We start from the raw sequence: 10635 nt of genomic DNA, 5'->3' as shown, positions 1-10635 counted from the left end.
AGTTGTTTCCTCTCTGGAGGAACCAAACCCACGTGAGAAAGGAAACGCCCACTTCCACAGATCATTTAAATAAAATGGCCAGAGTAAACTTATCCTATTTATCCCCCATAAATGCTTTATGTTACGTGTGTGTGTGTGTGTGTGTGTGTGTGTGTGTGTGTGTGTGTGTGTGTGTGTGTGTGTGTGTGTGTGTGTGTGTGTGTGTGTGTGTGTGTGTGTGTGTGTGTGTGGCGTTGCAACCGAGGACAGATGATTTTTACACTCATCGAGCTTCAGCACTTGGCGGTTCCGTTCTGTGAGCTCGTGTGGCCTACCACTTTGTGGCTGTGCCGTTGTTGCTCCTAGACGTTTCCACTTCACAATAAACAGCACTTACAGTTGACCGGGGCAGCTCTTGCAGGGCAAAAATTTGACGAACTGACTTGTTGGAAAGGTGGCATCCTATGACGGTGCCACGTTGAAAGTCACTGAGCTCTTCAGTATGGGCCATTATACCGCCAGTGTTTGTCTATGGAGATTGCATGGCTGTCTGCTCAATGTTATCCACCTATCAGCAACGGGTGTGGCTGAAATATAATCCCCTAATTTGAAGGGGTGTCCACATACTGCTGTCTATATATATTTGGGTGTAGAGACGGGGTACGTTCCAGGGTGTCTGTATTGCAGTCATGTTGCACAGATGATCACATGTCACACCGACCTATATTAACCCCCTGAGCTGTACAGGTCGACTGCAACATGGACGTTCTGTAACGAGCCCACAGTCTAGTCTTAACAGTCAGGTTGACCACTATAGACACCGTTGGGGGGCCACCACCCTGCAGCTCTCTAGACTATCAGACTCTCTCAGTAACTGTCTCTACAGATGGACGGTCAGGTTGACCACTATAGCCACCGTTGGGGGGCCTCCACCCTGCAGCTCTCTAGACTATCAGACTCTCTCAGTAACTGTCTCTACAGATGGACGGTCAGGTTGACCACTATAGCCACCGTTGGGGACCCTGCAGCTCTCTAGACTATCAGACTCTCTCAGTAACTGTCTCTACAGATGGACGGTCAGGTTGACCACTATAGCCACCGTTGGGGGGCCTCCACCCTGCAGCTCTCTAGACTATCAGACTCTCTCAGTAACTGTCTCTACAGATGGACGGTCAGGTTGACCGTGTTTGGTCTTTTTTTGAAAACATTTTTAGCAAAACCATTTCCCTTGTTAGCAGTAGTTTTGTGAACATCTTTATCTTTGAATACCAGGAAATACAAGCTCAATTTCTGGCGATGTATTAAAATGTTTTATTTCCTTAAAATGCCCCCTACTCCCCATGTCTTGTTGTTTTGAAAACCATTTTACGATTATTTATGACACGCTGAAGGTTTTAAAGCAGTCTAATCTGTATGTTCTGTGCTATGTTCTTGAAGCTGGCCACTGAACTCAATACAAGCTCTTTACTGAAAAACAGAGACACGTTGTTGTTACAACCTAGCCTGAGTACCAGTCTGTTACTGCTCTGTGGGGGTCTGAACCTAGCCTGAGTACCAGTCTGTTACTGCTCTGTGGGGGTCTGAACCTAGCCTGAGTACCAGTCTGTTACTGCTCTGTGGGGGTCTGAACCTAGCCTGAGTACCAGTCTGTTACTGCTCTGTGGGGGTCTGAACCTAGCCTGAGTACCAGTCTGTTACTGCTCTGTGGGAGTCTGAACCTAGCCTGAGTACCAGTCTGTTACTGCTCTGTGGGGGTCTGAACCTAGCCTGAGTACCAGTCTGTTACTGCTCTGTGGGGGTCTGAACCTAGCCTGAGTACCAGTCTGTTACTGCTCTGTGGGGGTCTGAACCTAGCCTGAGTACCAGTCTGTTACTGCTCTGTGGGGGTCTGAACCTAGCCTGAGTACCAGTCTGTTACTGCTCTGTGGTGGTCTGAACCTAGCCTGAGTACCAGTCTGTTACTGCTCTGTGGGGGTCTGAACCTAGCCTGAGTACCAGTCTGTTACTGCTCTGTGGGGGTCTGAACCTAGCCTGAGTACCAGTCTGTTACTGCTCTGTGGTGGTCTGAACCTAGCCTGAGTACCAGTCTGTTACTGCTCTGTGGGGGTCTGAACCTAGCCTGAGTACCAGTCTGTTACTGCTCTGTGGGGGTCTGAACCTAGCCTGAGTACCAGTCTGTTACTGCTCTGTGGGGGTCTGAACCTAGCCTGAGTACCAGTCTGTTACTGCTCTGTGGGGGTCTGAACCTAGCCTGAGTACCAGTCTGTTACTGCTCTGTGGGGGTCTGGGGGTCTGAACCTAGCCTGAGTACCAGTCTGTTACTGCTCTGTGGGGGCCTGAACCTAGCCTGAGTACCAGTCTGTTACTGCTCTGTGGGGGTCTGAACCTAGCCTGAGTACCAGTCTGTTACCGCTCTGTGGGGGTCTGAACCTAGCCTGAGTACCAGTCTGTTACTGCTCTGTGGGAGTCTGAACCTAGCCTGAGTACCAGTCTGTTACTGCTCTGTGGGGGTCTGAACCTAGCCTGAGTACCAGTCTGTTACTGCTCTGTGGGGGTCTGAACCTAGCCTGAGTACCAGTCTGTTACTGCTCTGTGGGGGTCTGAACCTAGCCTGAGTACCAGTCTGTTACTGCTCTGTGGGGGCCTGAACCTAGCCTGAGTACCAGTCTGTTACTGCTCTGTGGTGGCCTGAACCTAGCCTGAGTACCAGTCTGTTACTGCTCTGTGGGGGTCTGAACCTAGCCTGAGTACCAGTCTGTTACTGCTCTGTGGGGGTCTGAACCTAGCCTGAGTACCAGTCTGTTACTGCTCTGTGGGGGTCTGAACCTAGCCTGAGTACCAGTCTGTTACTGCTCTGTGGTGGTCTGAACCTAGCCTGAGTACCAGTCTGTTACTGCTCTGTGGTGGTCTGAACCTAGCCTGAGTACCAGTCTGTTACTGCTCTGTGGTGGCCTGAACCTAGCCTGAGTACCAGTCTGTTACTGCTCTGTGGGGGTCTGAACCTAGCCTGAGTACCAGTCTGTTACTGCTCAGACATCCAATCCCTTCTAACACAACGCTCTGGTTGAACCATAATACTGACAAAGTTATACCAAATTGACAGTTAGTTTACTACTACTACTACTACTACTACTACTACTACTACTACTACTACTAATTAGGCAAACTACATGTACAGCAATAAGTCTCACAGGTGCCAACAAGGGAAAGAATGAGGATTGAAGGTTGTAAACCCGGCAACACCTGGTCTCGCCAGCAGAGGGGGCCGATGAGGAGTTGAGACGAATTTGAGTCATTTAAAAAAAAAAGAAGCAAAACAGCGTCTAGCAGGTTGTTCTGTTGAACAGACCGTTTCTCGACAGTGTCAATCTTATTCTCTGTAAATAGTGCTTATTCATACCAACCAATGACGGTCAGTAGATGCCGTCCTCCCCCGTCCTCCACTGATACCAACCAAATGTGCCTTCTTCTTCTTGTCAAATTTGTAAACGACTTAAAAACTGTGTGGAATTTTTTTTTTTTGTTGAAGTTGAACTCGTTTGCCAAATGAACTGACATGACGAACTAGTTTTGAGTTTGTGCTGTGGATGTGTAAAGACAACCGTAACTAAACTTCCTGGGAACGCTGTTTTCCCCCCTGGTTGGAGGATTCCTGGAGTCGGAAGGAAATAAGCATGAGAATCCCGAAGTCGAGGATTTAAACAGGGAATGATGGTCCAGCAGTTCAACTCCTTGATCTTTACTGTTACAGGTTAACTAACAGCCAGAGTTGGGGAACTGTAATCAGATACGTTTACCAGCAACAACAAAAACATGTAATCAGATTACATGTACTTTTTGGAAAAACTAGATTACTTCTTGGATTACTTTTTAATTCAGAATGGGTGCTTTGTGGGATAAAAAGGGGGGCAAGTTTGATCCACGTGAGGAGAGTCTGACCACAAAACCACTATGATGACACGCCAAATGATGACCACCAATCGGAAGCCACTATGGTGATGACACGCCAAATGATGACCACCAATCGGAAGCCACTATGGTGATGACACGCCAAATGATGACCACCAATCGGAAGCCACTATGGTGATGACACGCCAAATGATGAGCACCAATCGGAAGCCACTATGATGATGACACACCAAGTGTGTTTTCCGGGTCTTTCTTGTCCTCTTCTAATGCGTGTTAAGGGGAAAGTAATCCAAAAGTAACCGAGTTACATTACTGATTACATTCAAATAAGTAATCTACCCAACTCTGCTAACTGAAATAGTATCTGTCGGTCTCCTCTGACCCCACACATTCAGTATCGCTATTGTTACTATGGTTACCCTTAATGGTTCCAAACGGCCCCCTGTTCTCTGTATACTGTGGATCCCTAGAGTGCTCTCTCGTGGAAGAGATGAAAATAATGGACCTATTCTATGGGCCCTGGTCTAAAGTAGTGTCCAATATATAGGGAATAGGGCACTGGTCTAAAGTAGTGTCCTATATATAGGGAATAGGGCACTGGTCTAAAGTAGTGTCCTATATATAGGGAATAGGGCACTGGTCTAAAGTAGTGTCCTATATATAGGGAATAGGGCACTGGTCTAAAGTAGTGTCCTATATATAGGGAATAGGGCACTGGTCTAAAGTAGTGTCCTATATATAGGGAATAGGGCACTGGTCTAAAGTAGTGTCCAATATATAGGGAATAGGGCACTGGTCTAAAGTAGTGTCCTATATATAGGGAATAGGGCACTGGTCTAAAGTAGTGTCCTATATATAGGGAATAGGGTACTGGTCTAAAGTAGTGTCCTATATATAGGGAATAGGGTGCTTTGACATGTTGATCATTGACCTTTGACCCCGGCTCCTGGTTTGAAGACGCCAACATTTAGTTAGTGTACATAGAGATCATTTATGTATTTATTTGTTCTTGGGTTTGTAAAGTTAGTGTGTAGTTTATATCGTTGAATGGTGATTTTAATTCATTTTAACCCCTTAAACACGTTGTCTTGCTCATATCCCGGCATTTGTAGCTCAGTATGTATGGCTGGATTTAATGGCACCCTATTCTCTATATAGTGCACTACTTTGGACCACAATGGTTGCACTATAAAGCGAGCAGGGCACCATTTGGCACAGATACAGTGTGATTTTAAAGGAGGTTTCCTGACTGTGTCTTCCTTTAGCAGCTGTATGAAATATTTACAGGATTTCTGGGAGTTGGAGTCATGTTTATTATGTTGCCCCCCCCCCCTATGTCTAACCCTTTGACACCTTAATAACACTTTGATTGGAGTGTTTGGAGAGTTTTGATTGGAGCGTTTGGAGAGTTTTGATTGGAGCGTTTGGAGAGTTTTGATTGGAGCGTTTGGAGAGTTTTGATTGGAGAGTTTTGATTGGAGCGTTTGGAGAGTTTTGATTGGAGCGTTTGGAGAGTTTTGATTGGAGCGTTCGGAGAGTTTTGATTGGAGCGTTTGGAGAGTTTTGACTGGAGCGTTTGGAGAGTTTTGATTGGAGCATTTAAAAGGTCAAAGGTGTTCTGCCCTTATCCTGTGGTCTGAGGCAGCATAACTGATCCAGCTGTTGTAACTGGCTCATGATCACTTCTGAAACTATAGGACACGTTCCAGGTCAAATGTATTGAAGTCGATGCGTGCAGTCTGGTATCGGAGTGGTATAACATGTGTGGTGGTTAACTAACACGATAAACACTGATCCAGCTGTTATGAAATCTGGCATGCGTCTGAAACGTAGTCAGCCTGGAACGCGTCCGTTCGTCTTCCTGTTAGTGAGTGTTGTGTTGCCTGTATTTTTCTGAAGGTTCTCTGCATGCGTGTGCTTTTTGTAATCGTCTGGTCGTGTCTTTATGTACGTCTGATTCCTTAAGACTACAATCAGAGCAGGAACGCACCCTATCCCCTATATAGGGCACTACTTTTGACCAGAGTCCTATAGGCCCTAGTCAAAAGTAGTGCCCTATGTAGGGGATAGGGTGCCGTTGGGGATGTTGCAGCTGTGTGTGTGTGTGTGTGTGTGTGTGTGTGTGTGTGAGTACAGAACATATATGTTAGAAGGAAACATGACGTTTGAAACTTCTGCATGACAGTGACAATTTTTGATAAACTTCCTCTTTAAAAAAATTTAAAAAAATAAAAAATCTGAGAGGATTTGAAGTACAGATGAAACTAAACACTGATTTGTGTCCTGACTCTCTGGGTGTCCTGACTCTGGGTGTCCTGACTCTCTGGGTGTCCTGACTCTCTGGGTGTCCTGACTCTGGGTGTCCTGACTCTCTGGGTGTCCTGACTCTCTGGGTGTCCTGACTCTCTGGGTGTCCTGACTCTCTGGGTGTCCTGACTCTCTGGGTGTCCTGACTCTCTGGGTGTCCTGACTCTGGGTGTCCTGACTCTCTGGGTGTCCTGACTCTCTGGGTGTCCTGACTCTCTGGGTGTCCTGACTCTCTGGGTGTCCTGACTCTCTGGGTGTCCTGACTCTCTGGGTGTCCTGACTCTCTGGTTGTCCTGACTCTGGTTGTCCTGACTCTGGTTGTCCTGACTCTGGTTGTCCTGACTCTCTGGTTGTCCTGACTCTGGTTGTCCTGACTCTCTGGGTGTCCTGACTCTCTGGGTGTCCTGACTCTCTGGGTGTCCTGGGTGTCCTGACTCTCTGGGTGTCCTGACTCTCTGGGTGTCCTGACTCTCTGGGTGTCCTGACTCTCTGGGTGTCCTGACTCTCTGGGTGTCCTGACTCTCTGGGTGTCCTGACTCTCTGGGTGTCCTGACTCTCTGGGTGTCCTGACTCTGGGTGTCCTGACTCTCTGGGTGTCCTGACTCTCTGGGTGTCCTGACTCTCTGGGTGTCCTGACTCTCTGGGTGTCCTGACTCTCTGGGTGTCCTGACTCTCTGGGTGTCCTGACTCTCTGGGTGTCCTGACTCTCTGGATGTCCTGACTCTCTGGGTGTCCTGACTCTGGGTGTCCTGACTCATCGTCAGTCTCCCAAATGACACCCTATTCCCTATCTAGTGCACTACTTTTGACCAGAGTCCAATGTGCTTCCCAATGTGCCAAGGGTTGAACGTAGTACACGTTTTAAAGGGAACAGGGTCCAATCAGCATCCAGGATCCGAACAACCAGTTTTAATAACTGTTGTTATTCTACTTGTACAGTTTGATATTACTTCCTGTTCTGGGTCGTAAACAATAAGTCTCGGTATAAAAGCTCTGGACTGAGAGGATCTCTGTCTGATCAACTATGGCGGCGTACCAAATGGGACCCTAATCCCGATCTAGTGCACTACTGTTGGCCTGATCAGGCTACGGAATAGGGTGCCATATTCAGATTCTGATTAACAACAATCCAACTCAAATGTGACACAAGCAGTTGAAAGAGAGCTGGAAACCAAACCAGTGTATTTGGTGAGTGTGTTGTTACGGTTTGATACCAGATGTGCTATGTGTTTGTAAATACATTATGAAGAGAATCGTTTCTTTCTCAACTTTGATGGAATTTAAAACTCTATTGCTTTACAAGATTTACATTTTGGGAGCCAAAATGAGTCTGTTGTCAAATGAACATTTGTATGGGGGAAAAAAAATAAAGTTATAATTTTAACATTGAATAGGCTTTTGTGTCTGGTTTGTTCTGGTCGATGATGTAGAACTGTGACATCATAGAAACTAAATAAAGGTGGTCTTTGAAAAGGATAGTCCCCTTTTGACTTCATTTGAATCAATGTTGATAACCAAATGGGTTCCTTCAGGCTCTGCTCCGATTGGACCGTTACTACTCATCATGCAAATTATTGCTTCCTGAGGAGCCCAGTCTCGGGCTTGACATTAAATCAGCGACAAGGTTTGTACAGTGAGGGGAGAAAAAGTATTTGACCCCCTGCTGATTTTGTACATTTGCCCACTGACAAAGAAATGATCAGTCTATAATTTTAATGGTTTATTTGAACAGTGAGAGACAGAAATACGCATGTCAAAAATGTTATAAATTGATTTGTATTTTAATGAGGGAAATAAGAATTTGAAGCTCGCGATGACAAGTTCTTGTGCCGACAGTTTGGAACCGAGGGAGGACAGGTCATTTAAGGGCTATGTGCTTCAGCGGTCCTGTTCTGTGAGCTTGTGTGGTCTCTTCAGTATGGGCCATTCTACTGCCAATGTTTGTCTATGGAGATCGCATGGCTTTGTGCTCAATTTTCTATACCTGTCAGCAACAGGTGTGGCTGAAATATAATCCCCTAATTTGAAGGGGTGGTGTCCAGGGTGTCTGTATTGCAGTGTCCACATACTCCTATATATGGGTGTAGAGACCGGGTGTCTGTATTGCAGTGTCCACATACTGCTGTCTATATAGTAGAGACAGGGTGTCTGTTGCAGTGTCCACATACTGGTCTATATATGGGTGTCTGTTCCAGGGCATCTGTATTGCAGTGTCCACATGTAGTGTAATAATTCTTCTCACTCTGTCATTGTGGATCCATCCTCACCTTTATTTAACCAGGTAGGCTAGTTGAGAACACCTTTATTTAACCGGGTAGGCTAGTTGAGAACACCTTTATTTAACCGGGTAGGCTAGTTGAGAACACCTTTATTTAACCGGGTAGGCTAGTTGAGAACACCTTTATTTAACCAGGTAGGCTAGTTGAGAACACCTTTATTTAACCGGGTAGGCTAGTTAACACATTTATTTAACCAGGTAGGCCAGTTGAGAACACCTTTATTTAACCAGGTAGGCTAGTTGAGAACACCTTTATTTAACCAGGTAGGCCAGTTGAGAACACCTTTATTTAACCAGGTAGGCCAGTTGAGAACACCTTTATTTAACCAGGTAGGCCAGTTGAGAACACCTTTATTTAACCAGGTAGGCTAGTTGAGAACACCTTTATTTAACCAGGTAGGCTAGTTGAGAACACCTTTATTTAACCAGGTAGGCTAGTTGAGAACACCTTTATTTAACCAGGTAGGCTAGTTGAGAACACCGTTATTTAACCAGGTAGGCTAGTTGAGAACACCTTTATTTAACCAGGTAGGCTAGTTGAGAACACCGTTATTTAACCAGGGAGGCCAGTTGAGAACAAGTTCTCATTTGCAACTGCGACCTGGCCAAGATAAAGCATAGCAGTGTGAACAGACAACAGAGTTACACATGGAGTAAACAATTAACAAGTCAATAACACAGTAGAAAAAAAGGGGAGTCTATATACAATGTGTGCAAAAGGCATGAGGAGGTAGGCAAATAATTACAATTTTGCAGATTAACACTGGAGTGATAAATGATCAGATGATCATGTACAGGTAGAGATATTGGTGTGCAAAAGAGCAGAAAAGTAAATAAATAAAAACAGTATGGGGATGAGGTAGGTGAAAATGGGTGGGCTATTTACCAATAGACTATGTACAGCTGCAGCGATCGGTTAGCTGCTCAGATAGCAGATGTTTGAAGTTGGTGAGAGAGATAAGTCTCCTACAATCAATACTTCATCTGAATCTGGACAAATCAAGACAGCTTAAATTTCTCTTTAAATAGAAAAAAAAAAGCTATAACTTTTACTTTAAAAATGTTGAGCTTAAAAATCGAGATCTGTAGGACAAAAAAATCAGAAATCCTTTTTTAGATTAAAATTTGCAGCAAACTGTGAGAGGCTTTTCACACTATGCCCCAGTCTTTTACCGGAAATGTAATCCCTCTTGAAAGAAAACAGGCATTTACTTTTAAATTATTTAATGCAACGGTTACCAAGGTTACCGTGTACCTTCTCATACCAGAGGATTCCCTCCTAGAGACTTCAAAACGTTGCGACTAACTACTATACAGACCAAAAATATATTTTTTTTAAAAACGCAACACTTTCAAAGACTTCAGTGAGTTAGTTCATATTAAAAGGAAATCCTGTCGGCAAAGTCAGCAGTGGGAAGAAAAGGCATGTGTTTGTGGGGCTATGAGTTCATAAAGAGCCGTGGTCGAGCCCGAAGGAACCAGAGATGTCAGAACAGGGTTGGTGTGTCACGTGAGACGAAGGTACAAAGAGCCTCGGTGCTGCCAACCACCGGGGAAATTAACGTGAGAGTCAACATGAAGCCAATGTACAAATTAGCTGTAAAAAGTATTGTAATTGTTACTTTCTCCATACTTACAGGAAACATTGCACCTGTAAACCCAAACCCACATCCAGCGTATTGGTGTCTTCACAAGAGAAAATGTAATCTGGTGGACAGATCTAAAACATTTACTGTCCTGCGGGGCTTCACCAGTTCCACGTGGTTCTGACTGTCCCGCGGGGCTTCACCAGTTCCACGTGGTTCTGACTGTCCCGCGGGGCTTCACCAGTTCCACGTGGTTCTGACTGTCCTGCGGCGCTTTACCAGTTCCACGTGGTTCTGACTAAACTGACTGTCCTCGGGGCTACCAGTTCCAAGTGGCGCTGTCCTTCACCAGTTCCACGTGGTTCTGACTAAACTGACTGTCCTGCGGGGCTTTACCAGTTCCAAGTGGTTCTGACTGTCCTGCGGGGCTTCACCAGTTCCACGTGGTTCTGACTGTCCTGCGGGGCTTCACCAGTTCCACGTGGTTCTGACTGTCCTGCGGGGCTTTACCAGTTCCACGTGGTTCTGACTAAACTGACTGTCCTGCGGGGCTTTACCAGTTCCAAGTGGTTCTGA

The 10635-nt window shown here is 45.7% G+C and overlaps 1 protein-coding gene across 1 annotated transcript in view; it reads left to right on the top strand.

The window, feature by feature from the left end:
- The window catches only part of plxnb3 (plexin B3), a 325474-nt gene extending 323227 nt beyond the window's left edge, over positions 1–2247 (top strand). The window contains exons 37-38 of the mRNA XM_052484163.1: positions 1–782; positions 878–2247. The exon at positions 1–782 is cut by the window's left edge and continues 522 nt beyond it. The gene's annotated coding sequence lies outside the window, so the exon portion shown is untranslated. The remainder of the gene's footprint in view (positions 783–877) is intronic.
- Positions 2248–10635: the final 8388 nt, after the last annotated feature.

Source organism: Oncorhynchus keta, chromosome 28 (assembly GCF_023373465.1).
Source record: "Oncorhynchus keta strain PuntledgeMale-10-30-2019 chromosome 28, Oket_V2, whole genome shotgun sequence".
NCBI lineage: Eukaryota > Metazoa > Chordata > Actinopteri > Salmoniformes > Salmonidae > Oncorhynchus > Oncorhynchus keta.
Note: the sequence above shows the minus strand (reverse complement) of the source record. Positions and strands in the feature narration are given on the sequence as shown.